Source organism: Euprymna scolopes, chromosome 5 (assembly GCF_053919585.1).
Source record: "Euprymna scolopes isolate OS-2025 chromosome 5, ASM5391958v1, whole genome shotgun sequence".
Taxonomy (NCBI): Eukaryota; Metazoa; Mollusca; class Cephalopoda; order Sepiida; family Sepiolidae; genus Euprymna; species Euprymna scolopes.
This window is the reverse complement of record NC_136486.1, coordinates 141,608,456-141,635,810: the sequence shown is the minus strand read 5'-3', so window position 1 is coordinate 141,635,810 and position 27,355 is coordinate 141,608,456.

Genomic DNA, 27,355 nt, shown 5'->3' with positions numbered 1-27,355 from the left:
ACTAAGGCATGGTTAAAGAATAATAAGGTGAAAGTTCTAGAATGGCCTTCCCAGTCTCCAGACCTAAATCCGATTGAGCACTTATGGCATGATTTAAAAATTGCGCTACATAAAAGAAAACCATCTAATTTGATTGAATTCAAAAAGTACCGTCAAGAAGAGTGGCTTAAAATTCCAGTGGACAGATGTAGAAGTCTCGTTAGATGTTATAGAAAACGTTTACTTGCAGTAATCAAGGTCAAAGGAGCTTCAACTAAGTATTAATGAAAAGGGGTCGAATATTTTTGCAACATCCATATTTTTATTTTTGTAAATAAATTTATTTATATTATCAAGCACTAATTACTTTTTATTATTTTTGTTGAAAACTATACAGTTTATTCGAACTTAATCGTTAAAGAAGGTTTAAAAGATTATTGAAGTATCCATTCAAATAAATATGGCAATTTTGGTAGGGGTCGAATACTTTTGCGCACAACTGTATATATATATATATATATATATATATATATTTATATATATATATAAATATATATATATATATATATATATATATATATATATATATATATATATATATATATATATATATATATATATGCAAGCATTATTACCCGACCTTGATCGGGATATGATCTAATACCATTTTTATGCTTATGAAGTGTAAGATAAAATAAATATGCAAAACTATACAATTTTGGATAAAAATCCCAATCAGAATTGATGAATGTGAGTCGCTTGACAAAGGCTTCCTTTCCAGGGCAATTGCTCTTGACATATCGAAGGCCTTCGATAAGGTATGGCATAAGGGTCTACTTAACAAGATTTCCAGCTAAGGTATCACTGGAAATGTTTTCTCAATCATTAAATCATTTCTCTCCGATAGGTTCATAAGAGTAGTGGTTGACGGTCAGAAATCAGAGGCCCACAGTAATAATGCTGGAGTCCCTCAGGGGTCCATCCTGGGCCCAACTCTCGTCCTGCTCTACATCAATGATCTCCCAAAACACATACTTAAATCATTCGTTGACATCAATGCTGATGACACGACCATCTACGGCAACACATCAAAGGCCGTAAATGACAAGGTTCTCACTTTTTCTCTCTTCTCTGATCTTAAGTGCGCGGTACAATGGGAGAAGAGATGGCTGGTCACTTTTAATGCATCCAAAACCAAGCTTCTATCTTTACATCATCAACGCTCTGATTCCCGTCTGGCATCAATTGAAATGGATGGCTCTCGTCTTGGGGAGGTTTCATGTTTTTACAAGCTTCTGGGTTTGACCTTTACTCCTGATATGAAATTGAACACGTGCATCCGGTCTGTTTCCAAGGGTGCTGGGAAAATGGTGAGATCCTTCTACAGCTCCAGAAGATATCTCACTACTGATGCAATTCTCTATCTATATACATGTCAATACGTCCAAGAATGGGGTACTGTTGCCACATCTGTGCAGGAGCTGCTAAAACCAGCTTATCCTGCCTTGACAGAGTACAAAATAGACTTCGTGGCTTAGTGGAGGATGCCCTTTTGTCTTTCATGCAACCTCTCTCCCACAGAAGAGACGTTGTGAGCCTGTCTTTCTATCGTTATTTTCATGGGAAGTGGTCTGAGTTCAAATCTCTGGTCTTTCCTCGCCAATCTTTTACGATAAACACCCGTCCAGTTGAAACAACTGTCAATAATTTTCTCCACTCTTTATCTGTGCCTAAATCAAACGTAGATTCCATGAACAAAGCTTCTTTCTTAGAAGTGGAACTTTCTTTCGTTTACCTGTTTCCCTCCTGACTACAACTTGGATGTCTCCAAGTCCAACATAAACAAATTCCTGATGAACCGGCCCTTAAGTAAGACACTTTATCAAATCTTCAATAATAGCGATTACTTCGATAGTACACGCAATAACCCTTATTATCGAGTTGCTTCCAGGCCTTGATAGGTTGTGACTTCCGTGTAAAAAAAAAAGACTTCTTAGTAAAATTATTTATTTCTAGAAATGGAAGTTCATAACTATGACAACAACCACTCGGATGTAAGCGTGAGACACATTTAATCTTGACTAATATTTAGTCAAATTTAAAAAAAACATAATCCAAGGTTTGGTTACTGAGAAAAGTGCGCACAAATGAACAAGCGAATAATAAACGGGGGTGAATTACTATGTCAAATTCCTCCTTTGTCGAAGGATCAATAATACGAAGAAGTAGAAGAACAATAACTAGAATAACTGCAGTAACAAGCAAAGTAAAAAAAGGAACAAGAATAAAATTCAAAATATAAAAACTAAACAAAACAAAAAGAATTGAATAAAAAATTATGATGTGATTATCAGCTGAGACAGGCTGTCAAAATTTGTTTTTAATCCATACCATTGGCGAAAGATATATGTTACTAAAGATACGAATCCGATAATATCTACATCTATAAATGTGCGAACATTATTTTTGTATTTTTTGTATCATTAGGAAATATATACTTAAAGTAGGTCGGATGTGCATCCAAAGAACAGTAGTGAAAATAGCATTCAAGATAATCGGAGACATCTAAATGCTACACATTATCAATCCGAAATCTAAACAAATCATAAATTACATTCTTATTGGTCATGTTTTACATTGTTTTTATGATTTCAGTTCATAAGATCTCAGGAAGTTGGAACATTAACAAAACAGAGCTAAATGTCCTATGGATATTAAACAAACAAAGTCGATTCCGATTAAAACATTTGATATACACAAAACCAGATAGAGTTTTATATAGAAAATGATGTCTTATCCAATGCTGAAGTCGGCCATTCTTTGCATTGATAGGGATGTAAGAAATACAATAGAATGTAACATAAAACAAACACTAAAGCTCGTGGATTTTTGTTTGTCTCGTATTAGTAACTTAAGAATACATTCGTATTAGTAACTTAAGAATACATTTGTATTAGTAACTTAAGAATACATTTGTATTAGTAATTTAAGAATGCATTCGTATTAGTAACTTAAGAATACATTCGTATTAGTAACTTAAGAATACATTTGTATTAGTAACTTAAGAATACATTCGTATTAGTAACTTAAGAATACATTTGTATTAGTAACTTAAGAATACATTTATATTAGTAATTTAAGAATGCATTCGTATTAGTAACTTAAGAATACATTCGTATTAGTAATTTAAGAATGCATTCGTATTAGTAACTTAAGAATACATTCGTATAAGTAATTTAAGAATGCATTCGTATTAGTAACTTAAGAATACATTCGTATAAGTAACTTAAGAATACATTCGTATTAGTAACTTAAGAATACATTCGTATTAGTAATTTAAGAATGCATTCGTATTAGTAACTTAAGAATACATTCGTATTAGTAACTTAAGAATACATTTGTATTAGTAACTCAAGAATACATTCGTATTAGTAACTTAAGAATACATTCGTATTAGTAACTTTAGAATACATTCGTATTAGTAACTTAAGAATACATTTGTATTAGTAATTTATGAATGCATTCGTATTAGTAACTTAAGAATACATTCGTATTAGTAACTTAAGAATACATTCGTATTAGTAATTTAAGAATTCATTCGTATTAGTAACTTAAAAATACATTCGTATTAGTAACTTAAGAATACATTCGTATTAGTAACTTAAGAATACATTCGTATTAGTAACTTAAGAATGCATTCGTATTAGTAACTTAAGAATACATTCGTATTACTAACTTAAGAATACATTTGTATTAGTAACTTAAGAATACATTCGTATTAGTAACTTAAGAATACATTCGTATTAGATTCCAGATACATTTTGAAAACGATATAATGCTATTGAAAGCATAATATATTAAGTAAGATTCTGAAATCATAAAAAAGTACTTTGGAACTATTTTATGATTTTTATGAATAAGTATCAGTTTAATAAGAATATGTGAATATCAAATTGAAGCATGCCATACTAGTGGGTAATTGTTACGGCTTTACCTTATCATGTGCTACAAAAAAAAAGAAAACAATTCTTCGTTTCTTTTTCTCTCTTAGTTTCCCCTCTCTGTCCTGCTCTAAGTAAATCTGACGACCTAGTCCACAATTGTCAAAATTTCATCATGACAAGTTTCAAGAAAAAATACACGATTAAACCCGGTTCTCCAACTTCCAACGTAGACCCCTACTACATTGTCTCCTTCTCCAACATCAGGGGTCTTCGTTCTAACCTTCCAGAGGTTGAAACCCAATTACAGGAGACTAAACCAGACCTTTTATTTTTAAGTGAAACTGGCATTGGACAGGCTATTTCCCTAGATGAGTTTGCAATTACAGGATACTCTAACTTAACTTCTAAATCTGACCCCCAAGATCGCTATGGGCATGGAATATGTGCCTATATTAAAGATAGCTTTCCATGTGGGAGGGACATCTCCAGGGAAGATCCTAACTTACCCTATATGTGCTTCCGGGTAGCTTTAGCTCACACTACTGCATTTATATTTACTCTCTATCGCCCCCACAACAGCGGAGTTACTATCTTTCAAAGCATATCTGAGAAAATTGACCAAGTCCTTTCTGCTTATCCTTCAGCTAACATTCACGTATGTGGAGACTTCAATGTTCACAACGTCGAATGGTTGATCCACTCAAACAAGACCGATGATGAGGGGAGGTTCTGTCATGATTTCGCCATTGCCTATGACCTCACTCAGATTGTTCAGGAACCTACCCGTGTGCCCGATAATGACGGCCAGTATGCGAGCCTACTAGACCTTTTTCTCACAACTAGCCCTGAACTATGTTCAGTTTCTGTTCTGTCGTCTCTTGGATCTTCCGACCACTCTGTTGTATCAATTAAGATAAAAATGAAATGTATAAGTCCCCAGACGTACCTCTTCATCGTACAGTATATCGATACACTAAGGCTGACTGGGATAGCTTCCGTACATTTATATCTGATCTACCTCTGCATTCCATGTTTAAAAAGGATGTGCCCTCTATAGTATTAGACTTGACTGAATGGTTAATTGTAGGTATTGACCATTTCATACCCTCTAAAAAGTTTCAGCAAAAACCTAACAGCCAGCCATGGTTCTCTCCAGAATGTGCTGCTGCCATTGCGCACAGAAATCACTTTTTTCACTGCTTCAAACGTAATAGATGTATGGAAACTAAAGCCGTTTTCAGGACTGCCAGCAACCATTGTAAGAAAGTAATAAGGAACGCAAGAGAGTTGTATGCTCAATCTGTTAAGTCCAAAGTAGCTGAGCAGCGGCTTGATTCCCACCAGTTTTGGTAAATAGCAAACAGAATCCTGAACAGAAGCGTGTGCTCCATCCCAACTATTATCAATGGACCTGAGGTAATCTCGTCAGCATCAGACAAAGCCAAACTCTTTGTCAAGAACTTTGCAGCTAATTCTACCCTTTGCGACCAAGACCGCCAACCCCCAATATGTCCTTCTGTATCAGAAAACACGCTATGTGATATACGTATATCTGTACGTGATGTTGCCAAGCTAATCAAAAACCTTGATTCGAGTAAAGCAACTGGCCCTGACGGTATTCCAATTATAGTACTCAAAAAACTTCAACCTGAACTAGCGTCCATACTTACAAAACTGTTTAAACGTTGTCTTAAGGAGAATAGTTTCCCATCTCCCTGGAAAATCTCATCAGTATGCCCTGTATTTAAGAATTCAGGTGATCGCTCATCCCCCTCTCAGTACAGGCCAATAAGTCTCCTGTGCGTCATGAGTAAGTTGCTAGAATCTGTGTTAAATACAGAAGTAATCAACCACCTTAACAAAAATAACCTTCTTAGTGACACTCAATATGGTTTCCGTTCTGCTAGATCTACAGCAGATGTCCTTACAGTTATATCGCATAGGATTAGCAAATCTCTCGTCGGTGGCAATCTTTCTTGGGCAATTGCTCTTGACATATCTAAAGCCTTTGATAGGGTATGGCATAAAGGTTTACTTCATAAGATCGCTAGCTATGGTATAGCTGGAAAAGTCTTCTCAATTATTAAATCATTTCTTTCTGATAAGTTCATAAGAGTAGTAGTTGAGGGGCAAAAATCAGAAGCTCACAGTATTAATGCCGGTGTCCCTCAGGGATCCATCCTGGGCCCAACTCTTTTCCTGATCTACATTAATGATCTTCCAAATCATATCCTTACATCATTTGTAGACATTTATGCTGACGACACTACCATTTATGGTAGCACATCTAAGACAGTAAACGACCAAGTTCTCTCCAATTCTCTCTCATCTGATCTTGAGCACGTAGTACAATGGGGAAAAGAATGGCTGGTTACTTTTAATGCATCTAAAACAAAGCTTCTCTCTTTACATCATCAACATTCTAATCCACATTTGCCATCAATTGAAATGAATGGCTCTCGTCTTCAGGAGGCCTCAAGTTTTGACAAGCTTCTTGGCTTGACCATTACTCCTGATCTTAAATGGAACACGTACATCAAATCTGTTGCCAAGTTCGCTGGAAAAATGGTGGGATCTTTCTATCGATCCGGTAGATATCTCACTGCTGATGCAATTCTCTATCTATATAAGAGCCAGGTACGTCCAAGGATGGAATACTGTTGCCACATCTGGGCAGGAGCTGCTAGAAAGGACTTGTCCTGCCTTGATATAGTTCAAAATAGACTTCGTAGCCTCGTAGGAGATGTCCTTTTCTCCTCCTTGCAACATCTATCTCACAGAAGAGATGTTGCGAGTTTGTCTCTGATGTATCGTTATTTTCATGGAAAGTGTTCGACTGAGCTTCAATCTATGGTCCCCCCTCGTCAAACTTTCACAAGAAACACTCGTCTAGCTGTAAACACTATCAATAATTCCCCCCACTCTTTATCTGTGCCTAACCCTAAACGTAGATTCCATGAACAAAGCTTTTTTCTTAGAACTGCACGCCTGTGGAATTGTCTTCCGTTTTCCTGCTTTCCGGCTGACTACAATATGGTTGTGTTCAAGTCTAAAGTAAATAAGTTCTTAATGAGCCGTTCCATATAAGTTATCAAATTTACCAAATTTTCATTACTAATGATTACTATATTGTCCAATTTCTACTGTACACTCTTTAAGCCTTATCCTTGAGTGGCCTCTGGGCCTTGATAATGTGGTGATGCCTATGTAAAAAAAAAATTGAACACAAAGAAAGGCAGTATTGTCACAAGGACGTTAAACAATATGAAATGTATTGCTTCTTTTATGTCTAATACACCATAGCATTGATTAGAATTATAAAAATGTTACAAATGTGTGTTTCATTTATATCATTTCATAGTTGTTATTATAAGAACCAAAAGATTTACATATCGAAACATTGATATAGAACAATACAGAAAAAAACTAAAAATATGCATCGTCAGTTATATATATATATATATATATATATATATATATATATATATATATATATATATATATATATATATATTCAGGACAAAAGCACGCTTGAAAGTTGTAAATGGTTACTTTTGGTTTGATTATTAACGAGACATTGTTGTCCCCATCACTTCTTTAACTGGTTTTCCCCAAGGAGATCAAATAACTTTTTCAATATGTTAAAAAATGGGTAGAAATTAGTATAAACTTCAGTTTCCATAGTAGATTAAGTTGTGAAATCCGGAGAACTGATGTCCTAATGAACGATCGGAAAGAATTATTTTTTATCAAAAGTCAAAAAGTGGTTTATTGTACTACTTTTTGTCCCATGCCATGTGGGTTCGAACGACTTTTACAGTGAATTTTGGTCTAATATGTTTAGTTGAGCGAAGAAAGGACGTTTTCCTGCAATATATTCAGATAAATAGAATATTGACCTTAAATTCTTTATCAATGATGAAAATATGTATTTGTCTCACGCCGATGTCACAGCAGCCAAGATAAGGAAGAGAAGAGGTATCGAGCGTCTCTCATAGCTCTAAATATTTACAGTGGTGGTCACAATCTCAGCCGTCATCGAAACAAATAAAGACATTACCTGGGCAAATCTAGATCTTTTGCAACATAAGCCTGCTACTTATTTTTTGCTCTATTAAATCGTTTAAATTACAATCCTTTTAAAACAATTACGTCTTCTCCTCAGAACGTTGAATAAAAGATGACAAAAACAATTTGTTAATGTCAATTCAAGCTAGGCTAAAAATCTGTGAAACAGCTCGCGAAATCAACGAAACGTTTGGCCCAGGAACTACGACTGAACGCACAGTACGCTAATAGTTTAAGTAATTTCATGCTTAGATATAATCATCGACATTTATTGTGACAATGATGATTTAAAAAAAGAAGAGATGGGGGATAAACATGCTAGTGACTGTGATACTTATCATAATTGACAATAATAATTTTTAATGATGATTATATTGATTAATAATGTTAGCAATAGTGGGAATAAAGTGTTTAAAGTAAACTTAAAAATCAACACATTAAGATTAATTGATTTTACAAAATAGAAGATAAGTGCAAACGGCAAAGGATAAAATACGCCAAGATAAAAATATATCTAGGTAATTCATCTGAAATTATCTCTCTCTCTCTCTCTCTATATATATATATATATATATATATATATACGTACGTGTGTGTGCACATATACATATGCACATGCATATATATGTTTTTATTTACAATCAGTAGATTCAAATAAAAATATTGCAGAGTTAGTCTTTATGTATATGTTATATAGCAGTGCATATTCTTTACTGTTTAGATTCATAATGTATATGGTGCTTGTGAGAGTTTTAAATGTACATGTAATATAGCAGTGCACATTCATAATGTATATGGTACTTGTGAGAGTTTGAAACTAGTCAGAGTTTAGATTTCGCGATTTAAAAATTATTGTTAAGACTGCTTTAATATAGTTGTAAAAAATATTTATTTCAATGTGAACGAAAAGTTAAAATAAACTTTAGTTAAGGCTCATTATTAATTCGGTTTTATTTGTTTGGGTTACGTGGTAGTAAAGGTGATAGTATTTCTATAGTATAACAGTTGAAACACGGACATAAACACAACACATACAGATCATCTTCACCTTTTCGAATATTTCTATTAAGAATGAATATCATTATAAATTTTAGGGGGACTTGATATGGAATATATACGTGAATATGCTAAGTATTAAAATTTTAAGGGAAGAATTGAGGTAAATGGATAAATATTTGGAGTATGTAGAGAAATTGCTTGGAAGTAATCGTTATAGTCATATGGAATGATATTTCGGAGCTGTACTGATGAAATTATCCAATATCTTATTTTGTGCAAATTCATATGAAAAGGTGCATTTATGTGTACTTTTAGAGGCATGTTTTATTAGAACCTTAGAGGGAGGAGTATGTAAGTGATTAATAAGGTATGATTAGTAATGTCTATAATTTATTTATATTTCTTGTTTTGTTTTATTAAAGAGTTTACCATTATCTTAAAATATAGTGATAAAGAGTTTTTCATTTCAGCAAAGTAAACAAAGGGAATGTAAGTGATTTAAAAGTTCTGTTTTAAGGGTTTCCCAGTTAACAATTCGTGTTAAATTTCTTCCCATTACTTCACTTTAATATGCAGTTATGTTTTATCGCTATACTCTGGATTCATGAAGGAACTTTTATGGCCAGTGTATCTTTGCTTGAAAGTATTGCTAGTTTGAGCTATGTAGAATTTGTTAGTAGCAGGGTCCTACACAGCTCTTATGTTAGCTAGGTATATAACAGAGGTTGCCAGACAGTTGTGTTTGAGAGGGCAATATATATATATATATATATATATATATATATATATATATATATATATATATACCTAACCAGGCTCCCGTTCTGTTTTATATATTGGTCAGCCATATATGCACCATCACAAGAATATTTCACAGACACACTCTGATTAGCCACGATTCGTGACTAGTACAATGAACATTATCTCACTATTTATTTTATTTGGTCTATAATGAAATAAACCCTAATCATTTTTTGGTGAACAAAAGTAACAAAAAGTGTGTTTTTAATAGGTTTTAATATTGTATTGTTACACGGACTACAGACATATGAAACTAGTAGGCATATACTTACTTAGATAAAATATTATTGATTTTCTTGCATTAAAATGCAATATGTAAGCAATTTCCATTATGATTAACACTTTGTTTCCGTTTTCTATGAAAATAATCCGGATTGTTTTGTAAGATTTATTTTGCATTGAATGCAGTCGCCTAGTGACAGCGGATATTTGTCATGTAACTCCAGGCTTGGAGAGACACTGTGTTGATCACATTAAACATTGTAAAACATTACAATCTATGGAATAAAAATGAACTACTTTTAAGCATCTATTAAAGTGGAAAACTGAAATCAAGAATTATTTTATAAAAAAAAATATGTTAGATTATTTTCAATTTCCGGATCGCAGAAGCTTTTCTGACAGGTTTTTCATGCCAAATCAATTTCAAAGTAAAATGAATGGAGAATGGAATTGAAGAATTTAATTAAGAAAGAAATGGATATTTTGAAGACACATATTGAATATTCACACACAATGTGAGGCGCATGCGTGTATTGCTTCTTAAATTATAATCACCTCAAATGAAACACACCGCCACTCTGACCTAATACTACGAATTAGAGACTAATTCATATGAGTATCTTTACTCCGTTGTTCAGCGCGATTATATTTATTTTTTTATATTAATTCAGTGGGGAGGAAGAAGAACAGTACTTCTAAAATCATGTGGCTCGGTAAAAGCATCTAGTCGACTAGATAGCCGTCTGGCATCTGAATGCGTTTAGAGTGAGAGTTGGGACTTTACTATGTCTCTGCTTTGTCTTCTGTACTTATGTTGCAGGTAATAAGTTCATTGGCTTGTACACGGAACACATTACGTTGCACACAGCCTCTTATGCTCAGCCACGAATGCTGTTTTCTATTGAAGCATTACAGACCAAAGAAAATATTACCACTGACAGACCGACAAACGAACTACTTTTATAAGATATTGGGACTTATCAAGTCGCCTATTTTATATGAGTGAGTAAGGATATAAATATTATTTCAACTGAAAGCGAAAACGACTGACAACCAATAGACACGGTCTTTCAGAACGATTCAATCATAAATCTGAAAATATTAATCCGATTATAAAGAAGTTATACGTATTTTAAAAACTAAATATAAACAATGATATATATGGTATTCTCTCAATCACAAATAAAACGATTCAATCACATACATAGACAGCTAAGGAAATCTTTAAAAATAAGAATGGTTCTGCTATCTGTGTCAATTTTTATCATTTTCTGTAATATATTAGTGAAATATAGGAACTCAATCGTTCGGGGATAGTTGATACCAGAATTAGACCGGCAAGGTCGCTGTCACGTGTTATAATAACTTTTATATAAGTATAATGTATGGTCTTGTGTCATATTTGAAAGCCTACCTTTTTCTTACCTGGGTATCACCACTTATCAAGACCAAGAGACCACTTGAGGATAAGGTTTAAAGAGTGTACAGTAGAAATTGGACAATATAGTAATTGATAGTAATGGAAATTCGGTAAATGTGTTAATTTATATGGAACAACTAATCAACAACTTGCTTACGTTCGACTTGGAGACAACCATATTGTAGTCAGCTGGAAAGCAGAAAAACGGAAGACAGCTCCATAGGCGTGCAGTTCTAAGAAAGAAGCTTTGTTCATGGAATCTACGTTTAGGTTTAGGCACGGATAAAGAGTGGGGATAATTGTTGACAGTGTTTTTCATGTGGTTTAGGAAAGTCTACCTCACAGATTTTGGATTATTACCTTGTTTATTGATAATTGCCTGAGGTGTCTATACCAGGAAATGTCGACACTGGCGTCAAGTCAAATTTTGTTCGAACATAGTGCTGTTGCTTAAGGAGATGAATTCAAATTCTACTTTTCGATTTTGTGCTACATCTTCCCATTGTATGGGAGTTAAAAAAGCAATCGATTATAAACATAATGTTTATGATAGGTGATTTTACATGAAAAAATTGTGGATTATGAAAACAGATTTTCTTCTGTAAATAGATAACCTCAATTCCATTTTTAAATATAATAATAAACATGTATAATTAACAAACAGACTCTCACACACATCACCTGATAACAAATTAAAAAAAAATTAAGTGTCAGTGTCTCACGTAAACTTTAATCGCTGTTTAATTTCTTAGATCGTTCAATCTTCACAACTTTTACATTCCAGAATCTGAAAGATAAAAAAAAGGCTAGGATAGATGGATAAAGACAATACGCTTAACTACACATATATGAATAGAAATGCTTCCCGTCCTTGTCCGCCAATCACAGTTTTTCCATGAAATAAATGCAGAAATTGTGTAATCCCGAAATATTAGATACGCTAATGATCAAATATTAAAGACCACTTGAAAATATTTTTAAAAACTAATTTTAAGAGTGCATTTTAAACTCTTACAACGTAAATTACCAATACTACTACCTAAAATGTTCTGGAAAAAGTTACATTCCAAACATTTAATTCAGAAATTTACATTTTTATAAAATAAGCATTTTATATTTGATTAAAATTATCAGCCCAGGGGTAGACTTTTTTAAAAGTTCAGTTGCATATTATCTATCACTTCGTTAATACCACCGTACATAAAGCAAGTAAACAATTCGAAGTTGAGTGTGTTAAAATTCTCGTTTTCCATAAAAAGGTTTGTCACAACTGGTGATCGCAACTGAGGTAAATTGCAGTAAAACTGTGATTTACATGATTTGCAGCTTTCTAAAAAAAACAAAAAAAAAACAGTGAGATTTATAGAAAAGCAAAATGCATTAGTATTCAGACCCCCTTTCCCACAAAAAAATCACTCATTCATTTAGTAAGAAAATAAGACGGATTGTTGTGAAAAATAGGGGGGGCTTACTTCTAGTCAAATTACGGCAGTCACAGATGCTGATTGCAGTCCAGTAACCGTCAGACGACACTTATATCAGATAGGCATGGTAAATAAAATGCGTAAACAAATGTCTCGGTCGCTCTTATATCACAAGGTGAACAGCTTAAAATTTAGCCGTGATTACCGAACATGGGACGCTGAAGATTGAAACAAAGTCCTGTTTTCTGATGAGAAAAACATCAATATAATTGGTCCTGATGGTTTTCAACGATATTGGCATAACGAAAACATGCCTACTGATATTTTCTCCACATACCATTGTGGTTGAGAGTCCCTAATGGTATTGTGTCTTTTCTTACAGAGGGGCGACAGAACTCCAGGTGGTGCAGGGTTGTTATACAGCGGTTGGTTATTTTAGCATACTACAAAAAGAATCGTTGATGATGGAGGACCATTGTCTGTGTTAGGATGGATGGTTATTCCAAGAAGACGATGCAAACTACGCTGCACAACAGCTTTCTACAAGAAAATAGAATCTATATCTTGGGACATCCTGCATAGTGTCGATCGAAAATGGACAGAAAAACAGATAGTGCTGCATCACATTAATACATCATTGCAAAATGCTTTATATAAAATAAAGCATTTATACATGAACCTATTTTATTTTATTTTTTACCTTAATAATATAAGTGTCCTCTCCATAGCATTAGCGCTCGACACATTAAAGGCATTTGATATGGTTCGCCATAATGATCTATTTCATAAGATTTCCGGTCATCGGATATCTGAGAAATGTTTTCTGAACAATCGAATCCTTTCTCTCTGAAAAGTTGTTGATGGACAGAACCACAAAGCTTACAACATCAACGTTGGCGTGCCTCTAGAACATATCCTGAGCTCAATTCTCTTCCTTATTAATGGTCCTCATGAATGGTGAAGCTAAGCACATTCTAAGTTCATTTGTCAACATATACGCAGACAACACTACCATCTATGGCAACAGTTCAAAGACCAACAACAACCAAGATCTCTTGAGTCTCTTTTTCTCATGACCGTGAGCACGTGGTGTGATGTAGCTAAAGGTGACTAGTTAATTTTAACGCATCTAAAACCAAGTTTCTGTTTTTTCACCAACAACTTTCCGATCTCACTTGATCCTGAATGATATAACTGGTTCTTATATCGAACAAGCACTCTGCTTCGGCAAGTTTCTAGATATAATCTTCATTTTTAACTTGAAATAGAAGACTTACACCAAATATGTTGCGAAGTTCGCTATTAAAAGCTACTGCACCAGAATGTCATCTCACTCCTTACGCAATTCACTACATATACAAGTGCTAAATAGATTCTAAATTAGATTACTGTTGCCAAATCGAGGGGGAAGCTGTAACGATCACTATATCCTGCTTTGACAAAGTTTGAACCCTGGTATGTGATGCCCTTATCTCTTCTCTGCAATCTTTCACGTTTCGAGTTTCTGCTCTATTGTTATGTTCGTGGCAAGTTTCCTTTTCGTTTGAGCTTTAATCTATAGTACCCACCCCAGCAAATTTCTCACAAAAAAAAACATTCGGCCAACTACAATAACCATCAATAATTTATTTCAACTATCTTTCTGTGCTTAAATTTAAATGAATAGTTTCTGAACAATACTCCTTTCCTATAACTGCCATACTTGTAACACTTTTAACTAGCAATGTGATTTTTATTTAACCACAACATGTCTGTCTTCAATTCCAATTTAAATAGAATCCTGCTGAGCTAAGTGGTGAAAATTGGGTAGAAGTTTATTATTAAAAATAATAAAATTCTACCCAACTTCCACCACTTACCTTGACTACGCGTTTGTCTTACTACCTTACTCTCATATACTTATACTCAGTTGGCCTTTAACATTTTAAAATTAACTAAGCCAATCTAATTCTGATAAATACGAAGCTTGCAGATGACGTATATTTATTTCATACTTATAATTACATGAGTGCATAATATAGATATTAAGCGTGCGTCATCTACTAATCTGAAATTCAAGTTATAAAAGAAAATGTCAAAAAGGTATAAAGTTAGACAATGATCAATGTGCTAGTCAAGTATCGTCATTGTTTTCTATGTCAATACTAGCTAAAGGAAATGTTATTAGACGAGGCAGGATAGATGCGAAGTGACGTGAATATGACTTGAGAATTTGTTACTATCGGATTCATCGAAATCCCTTAAGAATCAATTACAGGACGGAACGATAAAATTTTCGCTCTAAAAAGACGATATGATTCCATTTCCGTTTAATGAAAACAGGTTTTCCTTTTTTTAGTGCAGAGCACCAACTAGTTGTCCAGTTGTGTACAAATCCCAAGATTGATAAGAGCCTTCCATTATACCTGAAAGTGACACACTGTTCAAGAGTGAGATCAGAGATGCGCCGCTGTACATTAATGCTCTCTACCAATCTAAGTTATGCCAACAAGCCAATTACTAGCCCTCTTAAAATGCAAATGCTTGGGAGCACAGCTCAACGGAGTTTCCGGCCACGGTTATGGTTTGGGTGTGGTTTTGAGTGAGGGCTACGTCATGCCACCTCACATCTTTGAAGTCGACTTGAAAGTCAGCACCAAAGTGTTCTTGGATGTGCTGAAGAGTGCGGTGATCCCCTGGTGTAATAAGGTGATCTGGGCAAATCCTGGATGTAGCAGTAGGACTCGGCAACGGCACATAAGTCCAAAGAGACCCAGGCTTGACTTCAGAAGAAATGCTACAAATGTTTAACCTTTCTCCAACTGGCCCCTTCTTCCTTCTTCATGCCGACAAATTTATTGTTCCACCCTGTAGCGAACAATAAGCGGCGAGGCCTCAAATTTATATATCGCTGTTTATCGTCATTTTACTTCTTCCAACCACTAGAAACATATAACAATATTACGAGCAGAAATAAAAATCTTAATTCATTACCTTCAATTCCAGAACATTTATCCAAAGTTCGGAAGATCTACAGGGATGTTGAATTCCAAAACATAATGAAAGACTTTATTGATTATAAATGTTAGGCGTGGAAATTTATTCTAGAACTCTTAAGGTATATAATATAATAGAAACTAGTGGTAATACTAGGAAGTTTTACAATATTATGTATTATTTTTTTCATGTAGTTTTTATTCTCCTTTCTAACTCAAATTAAATATTAACATATATATTTACTTGGCGAATATTTTTTTCGACATGAGGGAAATAGAATTATATGTGTAGTAGTTATCTTTACTAGAGAGAATATTAATACATGATTTGTTTTGTAAACTATAAAGCCTGGCTGCTGTACAATTGCTCCAAGTTTACTAACTTTAATAACGAACGGCATTACCTACTTATACGTATATATATATATATATATATATATATATATATATATATATATATATATATATATATATATATAACCCAACAACAAAAATATGCACAATAAACTAAGCAGTTGATTAATATGAGTATGCAACATCTCATTACAATTTAAACATTACTGTAATTACAAAATGCAAATCAGCTAAATGGTAACATCTATTTTTGATAGAGTTTTATATGCTACAAATCATATACTAAAATAAATCTCTCAGGGTATTACTGAAATCTATATTTTGGGTGCTTGGTCTCTATTTAACAGTAGATAACTATAGATATATCTGATATATATGACACGAGCCACGCAAAATATAAACAATTATTCGCAATAATCGGAATGGCTAATTGTATGAAAATAACGCCTAGAAAATATCAGCAATTGCGTAGAATATTTTATGTTCATCTGTATTTTAGTATGTATAATTCTTTGGTAATTTTATTTATTTATTATATACCAGGTCGCTACACTATTGCATAGTCAACCCCACTGTTTTATTCATAATATTGGAGGAGGATTAAGTCATTCATAATTTTCCCCTCTTATTATCCTGATTAATTTGTAGAATATATAGAATACGAGCGCAGAATAATTAATCTAACTTTAACTTGGTATAAATTGTATGAAATTCACAAATACAAAATGTTAATTAACGATCACGCTATTCGTTGTTTTAATTCCTCTATTAATAAAATAGTTCGATTATTTCTCATTCTTCTGAGCGTGTGTTTCTAGCGTCAACCTCGCAAAACATTATTTTTTATTTATTATTAATCGAATAATTTTTAATTAACATGCAATCACAGAAATAAGAAATACTGAAAAAAAAAATAAAAATAAGAAAAAAAATACTGTACAATCTTATTTAGAAATGAAATGTATTTACAAAACTAAATCCACCGGATTTCGTTTTTTTCCCAAAACAATTTGACAATTTAATACGTTATAAATATTTGAAAAGCGAGGGTATTAGTTTATTAACCTTCGAATTTGAAAGTCATATTGAAGCATTTAACTCTGGATTGAAAATCATTAATAGTTTTAACATTTTAAGCAAATACCCATATATTATATAACTGCATGTTTCGAAAACAATTCGCCTCCAATAATTTAATATATAAATTTAATATATAAAAAGATAAAAATGCGTATATAAAAATTAGGTATACTTTGTTTAGTTCAATAATCCATTTATTTATTGATTTATATAGTAATATCTTATCTACTTTGATAGCAAACAATTGGATTAAAAGCAACAAATAAAATCCGAACAAAACATAAGAACGTAAAGTGATTCTCTAGCCGTACCGATTGATTGCATTGTATATTTTTACCGATACAATGTATTACCTTTTGTTATGCAACACATTTTTGTATTGTTAATAAATGCCTCAATTCAAACGAATTATATATTCTCTTCAATATGTTAGTTTATGAATGCTAATGCTATATCGCCTTGTAGATATGTTTATGGAAATCACTCCAAACAAAGCGAGAAGCCACATTGTGTAAGCAGCTAACAAGACCGAACGGTAAATTATCGACTAGACAGGATAAGATTATGATCCTTATTAATAAAAATGTCAATTCTTTATGTAAGAGGAAAACTGAACATGTAGTCTTCATTACAATGAGGTATCAAAAGAGCGAATTGATTGAGAGCACTAGACCAACAAGTTTACCCAGCGGAAATAATGTACGCAAAGAATAGATCAGACACTTCTTAAAAACACATGTAATAATAGTATTCATAGATTATACTGATATAAGAAATATCACGTATGTGATAGAGTAATGCAGAAAGGGAGGAACGCGTCGGGTCAATGACATTATAGATATGGAAAATACTGTTAAAGCCATGAGCATGACAGTGTGACCAATGGTTCGAACTTGATATATGTTTGACTGAACTCCATTCTCCAATAATTTCTCATAAACCATAGCTACCCACGTAATAGATGGACTGAGACTTAAGCGGCTTTCAGGACTGTCATCAACCACTGTAAAAGAGTAATAAAAAATGCAAGAAAGCTATATGCCCAGTCTGTTAAATCCAAGGTAGCTGATCAGCGGCTTGGATCCCACCAGTTTTGGCAAATAACAAATAGGATCCTGAACAGAAGTGTGCGTTCTATCCCAACCACTATCAATGGACCAGAGGTCATCTCGTCAGCGTCAGACAAGGCCAAACTATTTGCCAAGAACTTTGCAGCTAATTCTACCCTATGTGACGAAGGCCATCAACTCCCCATATTTCCTCCTATAACACATAACAAGCTAGGTAACATATAAATATCCGTGCATGAGGTCGCCAAGCTAATCAAGAACCTAGATTCCAGTAAAGCAACTGGCCCTGCTGGCATCCCAATTATAGTGTTAAAAAAACTTCAACCAGAACTTGCTCCCATACTTACGAAACTATTTAAGCGCCGCCTTAAGGAGAAGTGCTTTCCCACTCCCTGGAAGACCTCATCAGTTTGCCCTGTATTTAAGAATTCAGGTGATAAGTCATCTCCCTCTCAGTACAGACCAATAAGTCTCCTGTGTGTTATGAGTAAGTTGCTGGAATCCATATTAAATAGAGAAATAGTCAACCACCTCAGCAGGAATAACCTCCTTAGTGACACACACTATGGTTTCCGTTCTGCAAGATCTACCGCAGATGTGCTGACGGTTATATCCCACAGGATTAGTGAATCTCTTGACAAAGGCTTCCTTTCTAGGGCAATTGCTCTTGACATATCAAAGGCCTTCGACAAGGTATGGCATAAAGGACTACTTCACAAGATTTCCAGCTACGGTATAACTGGAAATGTTTTCTCAATCATTAAATCATTTCTCTCCGATAGGCTCATAAGAGTAGTGGTAGATGGACAAAAATCGGAGGCCTGCAATATAAATGCTGGAGTCCCTCAGGGGTCAATCCTGGGCCCAACTCTCTTCCTGATCTACATCAATGACCTCCCTAAACACATACTTAAATCATTCGTTGACATCTATGCTGATGACACGACCATCTATGGCAACACATCAAAGGCTGTAAATGACAAAGTTCTCTCTGATTCTCTCTCCTCCGATCTCGAGCGCGTGGTTCAGTGGGGGAAGATGTGGCTGGTTACCTTTAATGCATCCAAAACCAAACTCCTATCCTTACATCATCAACGCTCTGATCCCCATCTGGCATCAATTGTGATGGATGGCTCTCGTCTGGGTGAGGTCCCGTGTTTTGACAAGCTTCTGGGCTTGACCTTTACTCCTGATCTGAAATAGAACATGTACATCAAGTCCGTTGCCAAGGTCGCTGGAAAGATGGTGGGATCCTTCTACCGCTCCAGAAGATATCTCACTACTGATGCAATTCTGTATCTATATAACAGCCAAGTACGTCCAAGGATGGAATACTGTTTACTGTTGCCATATCTGGGCAGGAGCTGCTAAAAACAGCTTATCCTGCCTTGAGAGAGTACAAAATAGACTTCGTGGCTTAGTGGGGGATGCCCTTTTCTCTACCCTGTAACCTCTCTCCCACAGAAGAGACGTTGAGAGCCTATCCTTGTTTTATCGTTATTTCTATGGCAGGTGCTAGTCTGAACTCCAATCTCTAGTCCCCTCTCGCCAATCTTTCACGAAAAACACCCGTCTAGCTGAATCCACTGTGAAAAAATTCCCCCACTCTTTATCTATGCCTAAATCAAAACGTGGATTCCATGAACAAAGCTTCTTTCTTAGAACTGCACGCCTGTGGAACTCTGTTACGTCTGCCTGCTTCCCACCGGACTACAACTTGGATGTCTTCAAGTCCAACGTTAACGAATTCCTAATGAACCGCCCCCTTAGTAAACACTTCATCAAATCTCCACACTAACGTAATGTACTTGCAATAATCCTTATCCCTGAGTGGCTTCCGGGCCTTGATAAGTGGTGATCACTGTGTAAAAAAAAAAATAAATAAATAAACCTGTATCAATGCAATGTCTAAAACAGTCACATACCCGGATATAGAGTGTGTATTTCTAACATCCTCTACTTGACTACAAAATCCATACTAGAATCATATGAGTAGGCCTTCATTTGCTTGAAACCAAGCTTGCAAGATAGTGTTACTTACTATATATTCTAGATTTTTTTCACTTGACCCTAAAATGGACCATAATCAACCACATCTCTGACAGCATAAAAGCATCACTCTCCTAGATACTAGCGTATACGTGTATGTATTGTGTGCTTTAATAACCCCACAATAATGGGCATAATCACATTGACACACCGGCTCCCGTTGGATCATCGAGGTTAAGCAACGTTGAACCTGGACTTTATTAAATAGGTTACCAATGAAGACTTCCAGGTACTGTATGTGCTAACCGCTTATCTCGGCATTGGTTCTAGTCACCTTGAACTTCTTGTCACTGGACTTAAAATAGTGCCTATTCAGTAAAGGGGTGGTTGGAGATTGCGCAACCCTTGCCTCACAATTACACGCGCAACTTCCCTTACAGGGTGAATCATTTGTCTTGAGACTGAACTGGGGCAAGAGAAGATACAGTAATTTGCTTTTTTCTATATTTAGTCAGACGATACTGGTAGCATCGCACATAGCTTTTCTATATACCATTCCAAAACTTCCGATTGAACATATATTGATTAACCAAGAGATACACGGACTAATTACCTCACTGAAATAGTATTATTTTTTGCTAGACAAGGGGAGTTAACAGAAACAGATTTGACATCAATAAAAATGTGGGGAAAAATGTTAATCCGTTTGAAAGCACGTAACAATTGTATATGAAAAATAGGATAGACTAATAGAATATGATTATATAGTGATTATCGATTACTCCCTCCTCGGTAGTCACTGATTTGGAACGAAGATTAAGTCAAACAAACCGATTCTGTCTTTTATCAGCTTCATCACGACTTTTTCTTTTTGAAAGTATAAATAACTAAGTTTGATTTCATGACGCCATGGAACCATTAGCGTTGTGGGATCACGCAGGAGTGCGTAGACGATAAATCTGTAGTTACCAATATATGAATCTAATATGTGAACCTTAATGTTTCTGTACATATTATGACTACTATGTTTTCTGCATGTATGGCGCACGGTTAAAATGCAACATCATCACTATCATGACTATTACTCTAATCGAGTATATAGGTTTGGAGTAGCTTCGCATGCGAGTGCCTATATGAGAAGGCAATCTAAAACTCGATTTAAACGTGCTGTAAAAATTCAGACATACGTTATCGTTTGCCTATTGTGCCCGGTGCATTTTTCCTAATGGTCACAGCTATTAAGCGTAATGTTTCTATTTTATTTCAAACCTTTGCCCAATCAACCCACTTCTACATATCCTTCTACAAAAATCCTTGTACAGGTTCTTCTGTTTTCCAACATCCATAGATTCCACATTTGTTCAAAATAAAATATTTGCTTACGTTAGAACGGGGCGCATACCATTAAAACGCGAACAACCTATCTTCATCTATTTTTAACATTTAATGTTTCTATCCTAGAGAAAACGAACTATTCTAGATCTTTTGAATACTACACGGAAATAAATGATCAAATCTCCAAGGATAAATATAATAGAAACGTGAATATGTAATGGAAACACTTTTAACTGCTATATTTACTCTTTAAAAACATATGTGTGCTAAAGTACTGGGTGTATTCCCCCTACTAATCTACAAAACATATCCGTGATACATTTCTGAGTATCACGTTTGTTTTTCTGTAAAATTGTTTGCACATTATTTTTACACAAAAAATTGGAAGTTATGGCTTAAGTCAATCTTAACATCATAACATAAAATGAGTTCTTCGTTGAAATAAACTGCGAACCATTTAATATTCTATATAATTGTTTTAAAACATGTTTTGCTTAAAACTGTTGGCACTCTTTTAATCATGCGCAGTGATTTCGAAATTGAAGAGTTTCTCGATTCCCTGAATGGAAGCCAAACGTGAAAATCCATCTGCAAAACATTATCATTTTCGGTGATCTGCATATATCAGTGTAAAACTGTGGAATGTTATCTAGCTATGCAATTCCCCTAAGTGGTTTCTTATCGATTTTGACATGGAATTAAAGGTTTGAGATTTATCATGTTTTAAGCTTGCGAATACTTTTTCCTCCTAATCTTAAAAGAAATAACCGGAGTCATCTATCATATGTTTATCAGTTCTGCTTTGGGCTATAAACCTTATCTGATATTGTATTCGCTTTAGTTGTTGTCATGGGCATTAAATAGCATTGTTTGAGGCATGTGTTGAGAACTTTCACCGATTTGTCAAAGTGTTTATAATGTTTAATATTTCCATAGAAACGGAAATATTCCAGGACCATTCATGTTATCCTGGTCACGTCTACACACTGTTTATCGTGACATCAGTGTAGTGAGCAATGTTGAGCCTGGTCAGTATCAAATGAGTGAGGATTTGGAACACGAACAACTGTATGTATGGAGACAGCGACCATCTGTCCAAAATTTGCAAAACAAACATAGAATCTTCATGCCTGAAATAATTATGTCTTTGAGGTCCCATTCGAAAAATTAATTTTCCCCACCAAATTCCTAATTGAACGGAAGCTAGCACAATCAACGCAAGCGGAATGCCAAAGTAGTCTAATTTCCATAAATATAGTTTACGAATATTTATTAGAATATAACGGGCTGATATTATTCGACTTCGTTCCGATATGAGTAATTTATATATGTATAAGAATTTAGAAATACATGTATATTCATGTATTCGGGAGAAAAATTATATCTCTTTTTGGTCCCCCCCATCCCTCTGCCTCTGCTTCTGTCTGTCTGTCTGTCTTTCTCTCTCTCTCTCTCTCTCTCTCTCTCTCTCTCTAAATATGTCTGGTATATAACATTCCGTTCACAAGGGACACTACGAAGAAACACCGGTTTGGGTTTTTAATTGCGTAAAAAAATGGAATGGAATTTTAACGTTCCTTTTCGTTCAATGTTTTCTACTGGGTGAATCAACGGTTTATTTATGCAATTTTTTATTTCGCTTCATTTCGTTTTGTAGTTGACTAAAAAAGCTCGAAGGGAATTTCGCTTTATTTCGTTTTGTAGTTGATTAAAAAAACTGGAATGGACTGGGTGAAATACACCATTGGATTTAGCGAATCGAAGAGTTATTTATGACATTTTTTTCGCTTTGCGCTGTGTTTTTTTTTTTCGTTTGTTAGAACACGTCCATCGTCTTTTTCCATGATTTATGCTTTCTGTTTTTCCGATTTCTTTTTTAAAGAAATTTTACGTTTGTTCGCTGTTTTTTTTTGTTTTTTTTTGGTTTTGCCGATTTTTTTTTTGTACAGAAGTTTAACATCGTTTTTATTTTTATTTTGATATTTAAACAGGGCTACTTCTTCACTTATTCTTTATTTACTCTCCCTCCTTACGCACACACCTCCAAACAACCGGGCAACGCCGGGTACCCCCGCTAGTATATATATATATATATATATATATATATATATATATATATATTATGGTATCCTTTCGTTGGTAACAATATAAGAGTATACAAATTAAACCAGCTCTAGAACATTCATGTTAGAAATAAAAAAAATACACTTTTTCCGCATGGGAACGTTGTATCGTTTGTTTGGCGGTTTAAGTTTATAAACATATTATACACACACGTCACTCACCCTGTTACTACTAATAGAAAAGTTAGTAGGTTGTGGTTTTACCAAGCTCATGCATATCGACATGCAAACGTGTACTACAACTTTTAAATAATTTGTTCTGTCGCATTAGAATTTGATATAATGCATTTCTATTTTCTACCTAACCATTATAAAAATATATTTAGTCGACCAAGCTACAGTTTACAAAAATGAATATACACATTTTTATCACTGCTACGTTATATTCTAAGATTTATAATGATTCTTTCATTTTAAACTATATATGTATATGCATTTTAAACTATATATATATATATATATATATATATATATATATATATATATATATATATGAAATAAAATGGAGGTGGAAGGACCTGGATACTCAATGTTTCGCCCGACCTATGCGTATATTTGCATATATATATATATATATATATATATATATATATATATATATATATATATATATATATATATATGCAAATATACGTATGTGTATTTTTTTTGCATTTGCGTGCACCCCTTAAATGTTTACATTTGGGACCTCAGTGTTAATCACTATGTTAAGCATGGAATTAAAATATCATAAGGACGATATTGTAAAGGAACATTTCCATTTACATGCTGTCTTTTGGGTTTTCATTGTATAATGTGATTTTAGAAATGAACAGTTGTGTAATTTATTCCCGATTATATTTTTCCCTGCAATTTTGCTCCGGTATTTGTCACGTGGGAAAATAAGGAGATTTTCCTCATTCACTCAGACAATACATCTTGTTGATGAATATTGATGAATGTTGTCCGTTTTCCTGTGTGAACCCGCAAATAGATACGGCCGTCTTAATTGCTTTTACCAATGTTTCATCGGATCCTTCTTTTCCAATGCAATAATCTGTTTTGTAGAACCTTCGCATTTGGTCATTTCAGGGTTACGCAGGCCTATACAGGATCCGATTAACCTGAATAAATGATAAACAGACACTACATTACCGTTTAAGCTTCTATTTCATTGACATTTCGCTATTGTAAAAGTAACTTAAAGAGGAGAGTTAATTAAATTGAATGAAAGCAAACTTTTGAGTAGACTGAGAAATAAATAGACAAAATCAAGCCGTAATAATGTTGTGCACACCAGAGTGAAAATATATATTTAGATGGTATTTGTTAAAAATCATTTCATCTTCCCGATGTTTTTTTTAAAATTTGATTCAAATTCAATTTGTAGTCACATTTCTAATTTTATTTCATTTACTTAAGCTAACATCTTGTAAATCTAGTAGTCTGTCATTCGCGTATACGACAGAGAGTTTTTTGCTGCTTATAATAAAGTAAGACATCTATTTTAATATCATAAATAGCACTTCAGTCCATATATAAATTGACATCGAGTTTGACTTCTCAGATATTACAAGCATAGTCCTTGTCGTACATTTATGGTTTTTTATGTAAAATAACAAACATTCGAAATGTGATTATATACTATCAATAAGTCTCAACGCAAAACAGGGTGTTCTTTTCCAAAACTTTTATTCACCTCACAACAAAGTGTATTACCACTGAAGTGACAGAAACTAGTGCGATATGGTTTAAATATATTAGCCAGCAATATGTTTGTTCACATTATGTTTAAAGATCTGAATGTTACTAAAGTCGGGAAACAAGGAGTGCCAGGAAAATCAAGCGGTATGAGTAAAGTAGCTCTTAGGAGAAAACACTTTCTTGGGAAAACATCTGAAGCAGAGAGGAAAGACTTTGTAGCTAGTCGCATGGTTCTGTCATATTTATGTTGAGGTTGTATATGTACAGTATTTTCATCGGATTCCGTGGATGATGTTATTACAAAATACAAGGATGTAATATTGCGGCAATAATAAAGATACAGGATCTTATTAGACATTCGGGATCTACCAGGCTAGAACTTTTTTTGCACCTCATCGAAGTCGCTCAACAATAAGATGGATTCATTCATCATGCATTTTTAGCGACGATAATGTCATTCCAACCATATGCGTGACAAATGTCGCCGTTTAGAAATGTGGAGATTTCAAGAAAGAATTTTTTTTTTTTGCGTGCGTAATCATCTATATGACGTACTAATCATGTAATCTCAAGAGAAAGAGATTAATTCCTGATTAATTGCGACAGAAGATTAAATATTAAGCGAAATTAAAACCGCTATCCGGTATATTTTGCTTTCATTATTTACTTTTTTATCTTTTATTTTCTTATTGTTCTTTGCACCTCAAGCAAGGCAAGCGCCATTTTTACGTAAGGGCTATTATCTGGAATCAAATTTACAGGGATACTCGGTCAGCGTGATGGCTTTTCACATCACCTTTGTTATACATTTTACCAAGCAAAATTATTTTAATCATTTTATTTGTTAATACTAAACGGTTATCTAATCTGTTTTAATTGTTGCTATCGTCTCATATTTCTTATCTAATGAGATCTATACATTCACAAATGTTTTAGATTTTATAGAAATAATGTCAAAAAGCTTATAAAAAGAAAAAACATGTTTTGTTTCATGCAAGAATTTAAACAGTAAACGATTTAGCAAAAAAAAAACGATATTAAATTTCATCAGTAATTTTATATTCATTTCCTGAATTATTCTATTCGTATAACTATATTTACTCATAATTAAAAGTATAAAGTTCTGGTATTTCATTTTGTTGATTTGACATATCTGTCCTCTGTAGTTTATCTAGCAACAATTTAAATGAATAAACCTAAAATGCCTCCACATATTCCAAAGAGAATATGAACATATCGTATTGAAGAAAAATCTGTTTTAGATATTTATAACCGAATCATTCAAAAATAGCACGATCTACTATAGTTTATATGCATAGGTCTAGTTTTATTTTTCGAACATTTTATTTCTAACTTAAGCCTATAAAAATCATTTTTAAAACAACTGCAAAAGTCCTGATTGTATCAATCTCTTAGTTTAACCATTTTAGTGTCATTATCAAAATCTGAACATTAAGGTCAGTTGTTAAATTAGTAATTGTTGAAAACGACTGATATATGATATGACAACTGCCACAAACTTTTATTTAGACACCAGTTGTGTCTTTGTTTTCATGTATCTCTCTTAGGAGCCAATGGTGTTATGCCCCTCAGATGAGTCTGTTTTCATGTCAAATGCCCGAGGGTACTCCGACTCTGCATACCTATTCTTAATTGGCAGGTTAATGGTTAAATCCCCACATGATTCTGGGAGCTTTATGCAACCCTCATCACTTTCGTCTTTTTCCACTATGCTTGGAACATTTTTGACAGCACTTCTACTGCGGCTGAGTAGAAGTACACACTTGAAAATGCCGTATAAACTTATTATGACGCTAACCCTTATAATAACATAAGTACTTTAATTCTATTTAATTTTATCATAAGCCTTCGGTTTTAAACACAATTAA